Source organism: Macrobrachium nipponense, chromosome 29 (assembly GCF_015104395.2).
Source record: "Macrobrachium nipponense isolate FS-2020 chromosome 29, ASM1510439v2, whole genome shotgun sequence".
In the NCBI taxonomy this organism is placed as follows: Eukaryota; Metazoa; Arthropoda; class Malacostraca; order Decapoda; family Palaemonidae; genus Macrobrachium; species Macrobrachium nipponense.
In genome coordinates this window covers 5,141,668-5,155,717 of record NC_061092.1, presented here as the reverse complement: position 1 = coordinate 5,155,717, position 14,050 = coordinate 5,141,668, and the positions used below count along the sequence as shown (strand labels likewise).

Below are 14,050 nucleotides of genomic sequence, written 5' to 3'. Positions count from 1 at the left end.
CAAGAAGAAAGCTCTGGACCGTAGTTTGTGTTTTTCCATCTCAAAACTGTCGATCTTGACCTAACCTGTCCAAGGGCACAGCATCTGACCTTACCTGTCCTAGGATACCTAACTTGCCCTAGGGTGCAGCATCTGACCTAACCTGTCCTAGGACGTTGTGTCCTAGCTAACCTGTCTTAGAGCACAGTGTCCTACCTTACCTGTCTTAGGGTAGTGTCCTATCTAACCTGTGTTAGAGCACGGTGTCCCACCTAACCTGTCCTAAGGCATTTGCAGTATCTTATGTAACAGGTTCTAGAGCAGTGTCCAACCTTAACCCATCCTAGGACACCGCATTCTAGCTAACCTGTCCTAATCACATTGTCCCACCTAACCTGTCCCAGGCACAATGTTCTACCTGTCCTGTCCAGGACAGTGCCCTACCTAACCCTTCCTAGGGCACAGCACCTTACATAACCTGTCATTGGGAACTGTGGTCCTGGACAGGTGGCAGACCTTCGCTTCCAGGAAACCTTCCCTTCAGCCGTATTTTGCCTTCATGAAATGAACCGTGAACTCTGTTTCAGGTTCACGCACTGGTTATCGTGCTCAGTTCCAGAATCATTCCTGGTTATTTTGCTCAGTTCCAGAATCATTCCTGGTTATTTTGCTCAGTTCCAGAATCATTCCTGGCTATTTTGCTCAGTTCCAGGATCAACCCCCTGGTTTATCTTATCGTCTTTGGTGGGAAGATGGCATTTGATCAATCTCTACTGTAAACGAAGTGTTTTAAGATTAAAGAAAATCATTCATTTGCTGGCTTCCATTTTTAAGGGTGATACCTCATTATATGTATAATGTCTCATCTTGAAAATCATGTTTCAATCATTATTATGTTCATTAGCATTGGTTTTAATATTTCTTTTTTCATTTGTAAATAGTTGCAAGCAGAAATCAGCATTTCATAATTACTTGAAATCGAAAGACTGTTTCAGTTAGTCTATGCGTATTCATTATGTATGTATAAACGCAGTATTTATACAGCAATCGCCTCTGCTTCCAGTTCTCGTAGTTCACGCGCTTGCCAATGGCCGTGGACAGGGTCAGCCACCCACCTTCGTCTGTCAAAAAGACGGATACTTCGCCGACTTCCACAGGAACTGCATCGTCTACTATCACTGCGTTGGAGGTGAAAAGCAAACGTAAGTTTCTGCTTTCATATCATTTGTTTTTTATCATTTTTTTTGTTATTATTATACAGCAGCTTTTGCATAATTGTACTGTTCAGTAGACCTCTTAGCTAATCCCGAATCAGCTGAAGTGAGTGGTCTACTGCTTCAGTAGACATACATGAAGTAAGTTTTTTCTAACTGGGTGATAAGCCTCTACACCTAAGAACCTACAGACGAGTAGACAAGAAAGGATTATTAATCACAGTATATACTGCTATACCAATGTATAATTGTGGGTTTTTCATTTAAAACATGTAAGCCTTGTATTATAAACCCCTCCTTTTCAAATGGAATCTTACAAGGCCACATTCACTCCTTTGCAACATGACTCAGAATTTGATTGTTTATTTATTAATCAACCTTAAATGAAGGTTGCAAAACTCTATATTGATTCCAGGAAAAATATAGGAAATGTCGCCTTTATGTACCAAATATTTCCGAGTCATCAGCAAACCATTTTGATTCAAAACACTAAATCCATACTTAAGAAAAATTATTTCTGAATTATAGCAAGCAGTTTACTTATTAAAACTTATCAGAAAAAAATGACACGAATGGCTTGCTTAGAACACGAGACATGATTGAATGAATGAAAGTTTTCTTCAAAGTCACACAAGTAAACTTTTGATGCCTTATTAACCAGTTTGATTGGGTCTCATTCATTTTTCTCGGTGAATAACTACTGATGGGAATCTTTCTCATCTTTGCTAAATAGAACTACAAAGGCATCGTAAGAAATCAAACCTAACCCATAACCCTCCAGTTTTTAAGAAACGGGTAAATAAAATACTTGTCACGCATTTATTTTCATGGCTGGTCTAGTTACGGACATTCAATTGGAAAAGTCTGAAACAAATACCTCTCGTTCTCTCAGGTTTGGCTGCCCAACTGGTCAACTCTTCGACGAAGGGAAGGCCATGTGTGTCCCACAAGAGAACGTTCTGTGTCCTTATCCTGGAAGCAGCTAGACGGAACCTCCCCTGGGATGCAATGGACTAAAGTCTGTCTCAAGATGAACTCCGTACCTGACCATGGCATGATGACCTTGATAACACCGTATTCATTCTTGGATAAAGATTTGCATTCAAACTGTTTATAGAGAAGTTTCTTAATGTGTAACTTTGTCTCAATATATATGAATTGCCGCAATGTCAGTTAGTCATTTCATACCAACAATACTACCTTTGAGAGAGAGAGAGAGAGAGAGAGAGAGAGAGAGAGAGAGAGAGAGAGAGAGAGAGATAAGGACTTTGTTTTGAACATTAGTTCAAGATTAAGTTTATATGAAATATGGGTTACAGCTATGTATATATATGTATGTATATGTGTATGCACACACTATATTCACCAGTTAAGAAACCACATTGTCTGACAAGGGCTGACTCAAAGTATAAACCTCATTAGTAGCACGTCGTCCCCTGTAATTATACAAGGCAGTTCACTAATTAATATCCATCGCACTATTAAGAAATTGCAGTTGTTAGGTCAAGTCGTGACGTAACCACTGAAGAACAAATGAAATGTTTGTTTTGGCGTTTTGTAAATTGTCGAGGATTTCATTACGCTGTCTCTGTTTCGCCTTCATGATTTTGTAAGTCAGATTTTCTTTGAAATTTGAGGTTTTTCATCATAAATTTGTGGGTTTTCGTCAGAATCGTCTAAAATTAAGGTTTTTAGTCTGAAATTTGTGGCTTTTGTCTGAAACTTGGTTTTTCTTCTGAAATTTGAGGTTTATCTTCTAAAATTTGAGGTTTTTCTTCTGAAATTTGAGGTTTTCTTCTGAAATTTGAGGTTTTTTTCTGAAATTTGAGGTTTTCTTCTGAAATTGAGGTTTTCTTCTGAAATTTGAGGTGTTTCGGTGGGTGCAAACTCCCCTGTTTACCTTTTTTTTTCTCTTTTTTTTTACTTGTTAGTCTCATCCTGGGGTTTGCAAATGCTGTTGGATTTTCCAAATTCCCTAGGGTTTTCAAATACCGTGTGGTTTTACAGACACCTTAAGGGTTCGTAAATACCCCCAGGTATTTTCTATTAATTTTGGGGCTATAGATACCCTAGGAGTTTTCAAATACCCCAAGGGTTTTCGGCAGTTACTTAGTTTACTGAAGAGACTGTATTCTAATCCGCTTACGCCTTATACTCCTGTTACTCTCTCTCTCTCTCTCTCTCTCTCTCTCTCTCTCTCTCTCTCTCTCAACATCCGGCTGCTACCCGTAAAATCGTGCTAATGAACAGGTCCATAACTGACAGTTTATTTTAACACGGCACCTCTTTATAAGAAAGTGCACCTACACATTCTTCCCCCAGAGAGAGAGAGAGAGAGAGAGAGAGAGAGAGAGAGAGAGAGAGGTAATGATTTGAAAGGTGAACTACAAAATAACCTTTACAGATCAGATCAAATAGTTGTTCGTTGCAGTGATGTATGCGGCGTTGAATCAGTTATAATTTATGATCATGTTACATTCTATAACAGGTCAAAAGCGGTCAGGTTGAAGGCATATCTTAAGGAGTACTTGACTTTCTGCTTGCAGGGGAGGAAGAGTTGGAGGGTGAGGGTTGGGTGGGGTACCTAACTTTAATTAAAGGTTGCTTATATAAAAGCTGGACAACATGTACTTAGCTGAATCAAGTTCTCAGAAAGACATGGAAGGACTTTTCACTGCAAATTAAAATTTGAAGTAAATTTCAGTAGCGTAAGATGTCATTTTAAAGAAAATGTTTGCGATCAAACTTACAATGGGCATACATGGGTGTAATATTCCTCGGAGTCTGTGTCCTTAGTCATTGTAACGCCATGTTACACAAGTCGATAAATGGCACGTATTCAATTTAGTGTCACTCATACTTTGCGTAAAAATGGAGAGTAGCTGATTAATATTATAATGTCATCATAAACTTCCTTACTTAGGAGAATTCATCAAGTAAGGTTTCCATTATGTGTATAAAAGATTCCGTGGGAATGAAAACGAAATGTAACATTGAACAGTAACCACTAACCAATTTGATTTTGTGGACCCTATTCAAAGATAAAGATTTAATAATGCTTTGAGTAAACTCTAAGAATCACCTATAATAACTTTAGAATGAGATTAATAAAAAAAAAATAATTATTAATATTATTATTATTTATTTATTTATTTATTTGGTCTATCAGTCCTCTAATTCGACTGGGTGGTATTTCTAACTTGGGGTTCCGGGTTGCAATCTGCCTCCTTAGGAGTCCATCACTTTTCTTACTAGAATCACACTTCTGCATGAGTCCTGGAGCTACATCAGCGTCTAGTTTTTCTAGATTCCTTTACAGGGATCTTGTGATCGTGCCTTGTGCTCCTATGATTATGGGTACAATTTCCACTGGCATATCCCATATCCTTATTTCTATTTTCAGGTCTTGATACTTATCCATTTTTTCCCTCTCTTTCTCTTCAATTCTGGTGTCCCATGGTATTGCGACATCAATGAGTGATACTAATAATAATAATAATAATAATAATAATAATAATAATAATAATAATTTGTTATTATTATTATTATTATTTTTTTTTTTTTTTGCTCTATCACAGTCCTCCAATTCGACTGGGTTGTATTTATAGTGTGGGGTTCCGGGTTGCATCCTGCCTCCTTAGGAGTCCATCACTTTTCTTACTATGTGGGTCCCGCCGTTTCTAGGATCACACTCTTCTGCATGAGTCCTGGAGCTACTTCAGCCCTCCTAGTTTTTTTTTTTCCTAGATTCCTTTTCAGGGATCTTGGGATCGTGCCTAGTGCTCCTATGATTATGGGTACGATTTCCACTGGCATATCCCATATCCTTCTTATTTCTATTTTCAGATCTTGATACTTATCCATTTTCCCTCTCTTTCTCTTCAACTCTGGTGTCCCATGGTATTGCGACATCAATGAGTGATACTTTCTTCTTGACTTTGTCAATCAACGTCACGTCTGGTCTGTTTGCACGTATCACCCTATCCTTCTGATACCATAGTCCCCCCCCCCCCCCCCCCCCCCCCCCCCCCCCCCCCAGAGGATCTTTGCCTGATCGTTTCTATCACTCCTTCAGGTTGGTGCTCGTACCACTTATTACTGCAAGGTAGCTGATGTTTCTTGCACAGGCTCCAGTGGAGGGCTTTTGTTTTGCCACTGAATCATGCCTCTTTTTGTACTGGTTCTGTGCAAGTGCCGGGCATTCACTTGCTATGTGGTTTATGGTTTCATTTTCGTATTGCACTTCCTACATATGGGAGAGATGTTATTTCCGTCTATCGTACTTTGAACATATCTGGTTCTTAGGGCCTGATCTTGTGCCGCTGTTATCATTCCTTCCAGTTTCCTTCTTGAGCTCTCCCCTCTGTAGCTATTGCCAATTGTCATCGCTGGCTAGTTCTTTAGTCTGTCTCATGTATTGTTCGTGCATTGGTTTGTTGTGCCAGTCCTCTGTTCTTTCTGTCTTTCTCCTGTCTCTGTATCTCGGGTCTTCGTCTACTTTTATTAGTCTTTGCTTCCCATGCACTCTTTAGCCACTCGTCTTCACTGGTTTTCAGATATTGCCCCAGTTGCTCTGTTTTCGATGTTGACGCAGTCCTCTATACTTAGTAGTCCTCTCCCTCCTTCCTTTCGTGTTATGTATATTCTGTCCGTATTTGCTCTTGGGTGTAGTGCTTTGTGTATTGTCATTTGTTTCCTGGTTTTTCTGATCTATGCTGCGGAGTTCTGCCTTCGTCCATTCCACTATTCCTGTGCTGTATCTGATTACTGGCATGCCCATGTGTTTATGGCTTTTATCATATTTCCGGCGTTGAGTTTTGACTTGAGTATCGCCTTGAGTCTCTGCATATATTCTTTCCTGATCGTGTCCTTCATCTCTTGGTGTTTTATATCCCCTCCTTCCATTATTCCCAGGTATTTGTATCCTGTCTCATCTATGTGTTTGATGTTTTGCTCTCCCATCTGGTAGCTTTATCCCTTCAGTTCTCGTTACTTTGCCTTTTTGTATGTTGACTAAGGCGCATTTTTCTATTCCAAACTCCATCCTGATGTCCCCAGATACAATCCTTACAGTCTGGATTAGGGTATCTATTTCCTTGATGCTCTTACCATACAGCTTGATGTCGTCCATGAACATCAGATGGTTGATTTTGTTGCCTTTTTTCTTGAGTTGGTACCCGGCATCCATCTTCTGTAGTACTTTTGTCATGGGAATCATGGCTACTACGAAGAGTATGGGGGACAGTGAGTCGCCCTGGAAGATCCCTCTCCTGATATTAACCTCTGCTAGTCTTATTCCAGAGCTTGTAAGTATTGTATTCCAGTTTGCGCATTGTATTTTTGAGGAAGCTGATGGTATTTTCCTCTGCCCCATATATTTTCAGGCATTCTATTAGCCATGTGTGTGGTATCATGTCGAAGGCTTTCTTATAGTCTATCCATATGCCATGCTTAGGTTGGTTTTCTTCTCCTACTGTTCTTCATTACCATTTTGTCTATCAGGAGCCTGGTCTTTTTTTGTGCTCCTACACTTCCTTCTGCAGCCTTTTTGTTGGTGGGGGATGGTGTTTGTCTCCTCTAGGTAGTGTATAGCCTTTCATGATGATACCTGTTAGTAACTTCCACATTATTGGTAGGCAGGTGATAGGCCTGTAGTTACTGGCTATATTTCCCTTACTCTTGTCTTTTGTACCTAAGGATGTTCTTCCTTGGTCATCCATTTGGGTGCATGGTGATTTGAGATACAATGCTGGAGTTGTTCTGCTACGTCGTGGGTGTAGGGGCCTTGAAGTTTTTGAGCCAGTATCCATGGAGACTTCATCGGGGACCTGGGGCTTTCCTTCCCAGTTTGGCATTTTCTTTAGTTGGTGTCTGACTGTGTCTGTCGTGATGTCTGTGAATCTTTGTTTTTTATTCTCCCTGTTTCTTCTTCCTGACTTCCTGGAGCCATGTTGCATGTTTGTTGTGTGATACTGGATTGCTCCATATGTTTTGCCAGAGTCTCTTACTTATTATTATTATTATTATTATTATTATTATTATTATTATTATTATTATTATTATTATTATTATTATTATTATTATTATTATTATTCAGAAGATGAACTTTATGTGTATGGAACAAGCCCACCACAGGGGCCACTGACTGGAAATTCAAATTTCAAGCTTCCAAACAAAATGGTCTTCATTCCAAAGACGTAACAGAAGGCACAGAGAGTAACAGGAAATACAGACAGGAAAGATCAATGATAGAAGAGAAAAAAAGGGGATGCAATAAAGTAATAAATAAATAGCTGAAAGTGCGAAGTATATCATCAAATACAAGGGTAGAACAAATAAAACCTGGATGAAATAAAAAAAAAAGGCAAAATTGTTCACCCAAGAAAAAAAGGCCCGATACCGGCACTCCCAAATTAATGTAATGAAGTAATAAATAACTAGCCATAAAATGTTATCAAAATAAAATGAGTAAACAATTAAAAAGAAATAAATGAAAAATTTAAAATTTCTGAAAATGTTCTTCCAAGGAAAGCACACACACGATACCGATACTCCATTTTTCATAACTCTCATCGAAGGAAAAAACGGATTAGCATATGAACCACCATTGCCTATTGTTTCGACGATTGCTAAGATTTTTATGTGGTGCTCAGACATCTGGCGTTTGTCATCCACGGACCCTTTATAAATGGCGAATCCCCCTGGCACAGTCACCAGTCCCTTCCTGACAAAGCAGAACGAGAGATTTCAACTTCTCGTAGCTCCAGCTTGTCTGTGGTGTGACTAGTATTCCAGAAAATGGCTCGCCTCGCTATAATTTTGGTTTGTCTTGGTAAAATTCTATTTATTTATTTTATTTTATTTTTAGAGCGCGCCTTTTACCTTGAATAACCCACAAAAATATCGATCTTAACCTAAGCTGTCCAGGGTAACAGTATCTTCCCAAAATTATCCTAGGGTGCAGCGTCCTGCCTTACCTGTCATCGGACGCTGTGTCTTACCTAACCTGTCGTAGGGCAGTGTCCCGCCTAACCTGTCGTAGGGCAGTGTCCTATCTAACCTGTCTTAGAGCACGGTGTCCTATATACCTAACTCCTAAGGCATACATAGTATCTTGCATTACATGTCCTAGAGCAGCATCCAACCTTAACCCGTCCTAGGACACAGCATTCTACCTAACCTGCCCTAGAAGACATTGCTTGTCCTAGTCACATTGTCCGACCTAACGTGTCCAAAGGCATATGCAGTACCATACGTAACATGTCCTAGAACATTGTCCAACCTTAACCCGGCCTAGGGCACAGCATTCTACCTAAACTGTCCCAGGCACAGTGTTCTACCTGACCTGTCAGGGACAATGCCCTACCTAACCCTTCCTAGGGCACAGCACCGTACATAACCTGTCATTGGGAACTGTGGTCCTGGACAGGTGGCAGGCCTTCGCTTTCAGGAAACTTTCCCTTCAGCCATATTTTGCCTTCATGAAATGAACAGTGAACTCTATTTCAGGTTCACTCCCTGGTTATTGTGCCCAGTTCCAGGATCATTCCTGATTATTTTGCTCAGTTCCAGAATTATTCCTGGTTATTTTGCTCAGTTCCAGGATCACCCCTGGTTATTTTGCTCAGTTCAAGGATCACCCCCCTTGTTAATCTTATCGTCTTTGGTGTGAAGATGTCATTTGATCAATTTCTACTATAAACGAAGTGTTTTAGGATTAAAGAAAATCATTCATTTGCTGGCTTCTATTTTTAAGGGGGATACCTCATTATATGTATAATGTCTCATCTTCATAATCATGTTTCAATCATTATTATGTTCATTTGTATTGGTAGTAATTTTCCTTATTTTTTTCATTTATAAATAGTTCCACACCGAGATTAGCATTTCATAATTATTTGAAATCGAAAAGCAATAATATTTAGTCTATGCATATTCATGTACTTGTATGTATGTATGACCTCAGTATTCATACAGCAATTGTCTCTTCTTGTCCCAGTTTCTCCGTAAGTTTTTGTGTTTTTACGCTCGTTTGCTTTGAACGATACGGGGGCCCTTAAAGGTGAGTCCCTTGCTAACCGTCGGGGACCTTGAAGGTGAGGCCCCTTGGAGGTTGCTCTTGGAGGTTGGGGCCCTTGCTCCGTCGGGCCCTTTAAATTGGTTGGACCCTTGGGGGGGGGGGGGGCCCCTTGTGGCGATTGGCCCTTAGAGGTGAGGCCCTTGCTAACCGTCGGGACCTTGAAGCCCTTGCTAACCGTCTTGCCCTTAAAGGTGAGGCCCTTGGAGGTTGGGCCCTTGCTAACCGTCGGGACCTTGAAGCCCTTGCTAACCGTCGGGACCTTGAAGCCCTTGCTAACCGTCGGGACCTTGAAGGTGAGGCCCTTGGAGGTTGGGCCCTTGCTAACCGTCTTGCTCTTAAAGGTGAGGCCCTTGCCGACGATTGGGCCCTTAAAGGTAAGGCCCTTGCTAACCGTCGGGACCTTGAAGCCCTTGCTAACCGTCGGGACCTTGAAGCCCTTGCTAACCGTCGGACCTTGAAGGTGAGGCCCTTGGAGGTTGGGCCTTGCTAACCGTCTTGCTCGTTACAAGGTGAGGCCCTTGCCGACGATTTGGGCCCTTAAAGGTAAGGCCCTTGCCTAACCGTCGGGACCTTGAAGCCCTTGCTAACCGTCGGGACCTTGAAGCCTTTCTTGCTAACCGTCGGGACCTTGAAGGTGAGGCCCTTGGAGGTTGGGCCCTTGAAGGTTGGGCCCGTGGAGGTGGAGCCATTGGCCCAGGGCCCACCCACCTTCGTCTGTCAAGAAGATGGCTACTTCGCCGACTTCCATAGGAGCTGCACCGTTTACTATCGCTGCGAAGGTGGTGTAAAGCAAACGTAAGTTCCTGCTTTTATATTATTTGTTTTTTATATTTTTTTTATCATTATTAAACGGCAGCTTTTGCACAATTTTACTGTTCAGTAGACCTCTTAGCTAATCCTGTATCAGCTGAAGTGATTAGTCTACTGCTTCAGTAGTTTGTCTAACTGCGTGATAAGCCTTTACACCTACGAACATTACTTTATCAGTTTAAGGAACCTACAGACAAGTAGACATGAATAATTAATTTTAGATTCACAGTTTATAGAATACAATATATTTTGAACCAACACTCCATTAGATTGCAATGAATTCAGAATCACAGCATACACTACTATATATAATTATAATGTATAATTTGTGGATTTTTCATTTAAAAAACCTGTAAGTCTTATTATTACAACCCGTACATTTTCATTTGAAATCTTACAATACAACATTCACTCATTTGCAATAAATGGGATAAGTCCTATGATTCAGAATTTTCTGTTCTAAAGGGTCCACAATAATACAAAGTGTAAAAAGTCTGTGTATAATTTTGAAGACTTTACAGAAAGCTTTCGAACACTTCCCTGGGTTCATCTTCAGTCCAAATGAAGAATACGTTACGACAAGTACAGAAGTAAATTTAAAAAACAAGAGACGTTGAAACGTCTCTTGTTTTTTAAATTTACTTCTGTACTTGTCGTAACGTATTCTTCATTTGGACTGAAGATGAACCCAGGGAGGGTGCGAAAGCTTTCTGTAAAGTCTTCAAAATTATACACAAGAACTTTTTTTTTTTTAAACAACGTTTTTTTTGTATTATTGTGGACCCTTTAGAATTATATATACTCTCGTGATAGAGAGTTTTTCCCTACATTCGGAATTTTATTATTAATTTATGAATCATAATTAAAAGCACTAAATCCATACTTTAGAAAAATTATCTCTGTTATAGCAAGGAGCTTACTTATTAGATAAAATTCCCGTTGAATGATTTACTTAGAACGCGAGGCAAGAGTGAATGAATATAAGTTTTATGCAAAATCACCCAATTAATTTTTTCATTGTTCACCAGCTTCATTGGGTCTCATTCATTTTTCTCGATGAATAACTACTGATGGGAATTTTCCTCATTCTTTCAAAATAGAACTACAAAAGCGTCGTATGAAATCCATGGGACAGTTAAACTGAAGTCAGTTATTACCTAACCCATAACCCTCCAATTTTTAAGAAACGTGTATATAGCTTTTTTCGTAGCTTTATTTCCATGGCTGGTATGGTTACGGATGCTCAGTACCTCTCATTATCTCAGGTTTGAATGCCCAACCGGTGAACTCTTCGACGAAGGGAAGGCCATGTGTGTCCCACAAGAGGACGTTCAGTGTCCTTATCCTAAAAGCAGCTAGACCTCTCCTCTCCTGGGACGCAATGGACTCAAGTCTGTCTCAAGATGAACTCCGTACCTGACCATGGCATGATGACCTTGATAACACTGTATATCATTCTTGGATAAATATTTGCATTCAAACTGTTTATAGAGAAGTTTCTTAATGTGTAACTTTGTCTCAATAAATATGAATTGCAGCAATGTCAGTCAGTCATTTCATACCAACAATACTACCTTTGAGAGAGAGAGAGAGAGAGAGAGAGAGAGAGAGAGAGAGAGAGAGAGAGATAAGGACTTTGTTTTGAACATTAGTTCAAGATTAAGTTTATATGAAATATGGGTTACAGCTATGTATATATATGTATGTATATGTGTATGCAGAAACTATATTCACCAGTTGAGAAACCACATTGTCTGACAAGGGCTGACTCAAAGTATAAACCTCATTAGTAGCACGTCGTCCCCTGTAATTATACAAGGCAGTTCATTAATTAATATCCATCGCATTATTAAGAAATTGCAGTTGTTACGTCAAGTCGTGACGTAACCACTGAAGAACAAATGAAATGTTTGTTTTAGCGTTTTGTAAATTGTCGAGGATTTCATTACGCTGTCTCTGTTTCGCCTTCATGATTTTGTAAGTCAGATTTTCTCTGAAATTTGAGGTTTTTCATCATAAATTTGTGGGTTTTCGTCAGAATCGTCTAAAATTAAGGTTTTTAGTCTGAAATTTGTGGTTTTTGTCTGAAACTTGGTTTTTCTTCTGAAATTTGAGGTTTTTCGTCTGAATTATGAGGTTTTTGTCTGAAGGTAGGTTTTTCTTCTGAAATTTGAAGTTTTTCTTCTAAAATTAGAGGTGTTTCGGTGGGCAAACTCCCTGTTACCTTTTTTTTTTTTTTTTTTACTTGTTAGAGTCTCATCCTGGGGTTTGCAAAATTTTACGGCCTCTGAGAGAGGTCTGCTTCAGGTTCGATATGAAATAAACAAAAACAAAAAAATTTGACACCAACAGTTGAAAATGGGAATACGAATATAGAAAGAAACACTAACACAACAAAGGTTTATTTACAAGCTACTAACAAAGGTAAATGCAGAATGGTATCTCCTATTTACATAAAAAAAAAAAAAAAAAAATAGAATCTTACACTGCATGAACTGGGGGAACTGAAGAAATGGAAGTACTTGCCGGCCAGTTTGGCAACTCGAAACGATGGCTTCACAAAAGGAGAATTGCAATTGCCGACGTTCTCTTGACTCCGTATTGCAGAAAATAATGTCTACTCTTGATACTTGAGGGGCAGGATCTTCCCAAAACCTCTAGCAGAACGTCTCTTCTCTGAAGTCTCCCCCAACATCGAAATAACTCGGTCGTCCACTCCTGAAGATGGCTTGACCAAAATTCGACCAAACTCTCTCGAGTGACTTTTCTTCTGATCCTTTGCCGGTTCCTTTTTCTCTTATCTCTCTCGGATGATCTCTGCTGCTGCTGATCTCTCACTGATTATCTGATCTGTGGCTCTTAGTGAGGATATCTCTGTGTGACTAACTGATGATCTCTGCTTTCTCCTACTTCGTCCATCGTATTTATACGGCCATCTGGGGGTGGGGCCTACGGCGAGCGTCACAGACTCCCGAGATTACCGGAACTTCTTAGATGAATCTAGATGAGGTATTGCATCAGAAATCAAGGCGTTTCTCACGTCATGTCGGCGCCTGTCGAGTTCCACAACGCTCCTGCCAATTCTAGAACCATCATGAGAACAGGCACCTCCAACACAATACGCTAATGCCTCCTTGCTGCCGAACTTCTCGAAAATGCATTTTCCTTTCTCTTTTCTTCTTTGCTATGAAGCAATTACCATCACACAAATACTGTTGGATTTTCCAAATTCCCTGGGGTTTTCAAATCCCCTGTGGTTTTACATACACCTTAGGGGTTCGTAAATACCCCCAGGTATTTTCTATTACTTTTGGGGCTACAGATACCCTAGTTGTCAAATACCCCAAGGGTTTGCGGCGGTTACTTATTTTACTGAAGAGACTGTATTCCAATCCGCTTACGCCTTATACTCCTGTTTTACTCTCTCTCTCTCTCTCTCTCTCAACATACGGCTGCTACCCGTAAAATCGTGTTAATGAACAGGTCCATAACTGACAGTTTATTTTAACACGGCACCTCTTTATAAGAAAGTGCACCTACACATTCTTCCCCCAGAGAGAGAGAGAGAGAGAGAGAGAGAGAGAGAGAGGAGAGAGAGAGAGAGAGGGGGTAATGATTTGAAAGGTGAACTGCAAAATAACCTTTACAGATCAGATCAAATAGTTGTTCGTTGCAGTGATGTATGTGGCGTTGAATCAGTTATAATTTATGATCATGTTACATTCTATAACATCAAAAAGCGGTCAGGTTGAAGGCATATCTTAAGGAGTACTTGACTTTCCTGCTTGCAGGGGAGGAAGAGTTGGAGGGTGAGGGTTGGGTGGGGTACATAACTTTAATTAAAGGTTGCTTATATAAAAGCTGGACAACATGTACTTAGCTGAATCAAGTTCTCAGAAAGACATGGAAGGACTTTTCACTGCAAATTAAAATTTGAAGTAAATTTCAGTAGCGTAAGATGTCATTT

At 40.0% G+C, this 14,050-nt stretch overlaps 1 protein-coding gene and 1 long non-coding RNA gene across 4 annotated transcripts in view; both read left to right on the top strand.

The window, feature by feature from the left end:
• The window catches only part of LOC135206059 (uncharacterized), a 30,573-nt gene that overhangs the window by 11,336 nt on the left and 5,187 nt on the right, over positions 1–14,050 (top strand). The gene's annotated exons all lie outside the window — the stretch shown is intronic.
• Positions 9,912–11,624, top strand: LOC135206060 (uncharacterized). Its single transcript, XR_010312669.1, has 2 exons — positions 9,912–10,068; positions 11,349–11,624. It is a non-coding gene; the product is annotated as an uncharacterized LOC135206060 (long non-coding RNA).